Below are 1,480 nucleotides of genomic sequence, written 5' to 3' on the forward strand. Positions count from 1 at the left end.
GCTGCATAATTACTGCAGACAAAAAGAGACAATTGCAAAATAAATGTCGAAAGTTTCCTTATTTTGCATACAAATCCTTTTATCCCTGGGATTTAAAGAACAAAATGTTTTATGGTCAAGGATTTATTGATGTGTTTTATCAAGGTCAGAATTATGGTACATATTTCCATTGACTTTGTGTTCTTTGTGACTTGATTTTCTGTTCTTACACATCTGATGGAGTTTGGATGTGTTGTCCCCTCCAAAACTCACGTGGAAATTTGATCCCCATTGTGGCAGTGTTGGAAACTGATTGAGTCATGAGGGCAGATCCCTTATGAATGGATTAATGCTCTCCCTGGGGGTGGGGAGAGTAATGAGTGAGTTCTCACTCTGTTAGTTCCCATGAGAGCTTGTTTATAGGACCCTGGCACCTTCTCTCTCTCTCTCTTGCTTCCTCTCTCGCCAAGTGATCTGCTTGTACCCACCAGCTGCCTGCCACTTTCTGCCATGAGTATAAGCAGCCTGAGGCCCGTGCCAGATGCAGCTGTCCCAGAATCGTAAGCCAAATAAACCTCTTTCCTTTATAAATTACCCAGTTTCAGATATTTCTGTTATAGCAACAAAAAATGGACTAATACAACAGCATTTGTATTAAAACTCTTCATAAACTGACATGGAAAAGACATGTAAATTTCATTGATTCTAGGTTAGCAATCAAAGCTTTAATTCAATTGTTGCAATGTTGTTTTAATTCTTTTAAAAATTTTTATTTTTATCCAAGGCATATATTCAGTGAGTTATATGAGACTCATTATGGAAAAGAGCAGTCAGTCTCCCATGTCTCTCTCCCGTTTTCCATCCCCAGAGAAAACTACTTCCATTTCTTCTTGATTTACTTTCTCATTTGTTGGAGCACAAACTCTAACAGATTCCAAAGAAAAGGTTAATGTGAGTAAATTTTTTGATCCATTGCAAATCTAGCAAAGTTAATTTTCANTCTTTCTTTCTTTCTTTTTTTTATTTTTATTTTTTGTGGCCAGCAGTTGTAGGCATATGAACCCTTGACCTTAGTGTTGCAACACTGCGCTCTAACCAACTGAGCTAATCGACCAGGCTTATATGTACTTATAGCTCTTATCAAGTTTTTCAACTGTTCGTAAGATTCACTAATTCATCAACTCATTAATTATGCAGTCTTTTATAATTCAGTTAACTTTTAGTGCTCTCTTTTTTATTTTATTTAATTTAGTTTGTGGGTAGGTTCGCATTTAAGAAATATTTATTATAAGCAAGATTTTTTGCTTTTAAATTTGCAGACATGTTCATTAAAAGCTTTAGGGAAAAAAAATTCTTCTACACACGTTCTATCTTCACTCACGTGACTGACCACTCATAAATATTTGGAATTCTCTGTCTTTATATGTCCCAAAGTATTATTTTGTTTGGCTTAAGTTCTAATTATAAGGGCATAAAGAAAAATCATAATTTGTAATAATGA

Source organism: Galeopterus variegatus, unplaced genomic scaffold (assembly GCF_000696425.1).
Source record: "Galeopterus variegatus unplaced genomic scaffold, G_variegatus-3.0.2 Scaffold6807, whole genome shotgun sequence".
NCBI classification, from domain to species: Eukaryota; Metazoa; Chordata; class Mammalia; order Dermoptera; family Cynocephalidae; genus Galeopterus; species Galeopterus variegatus.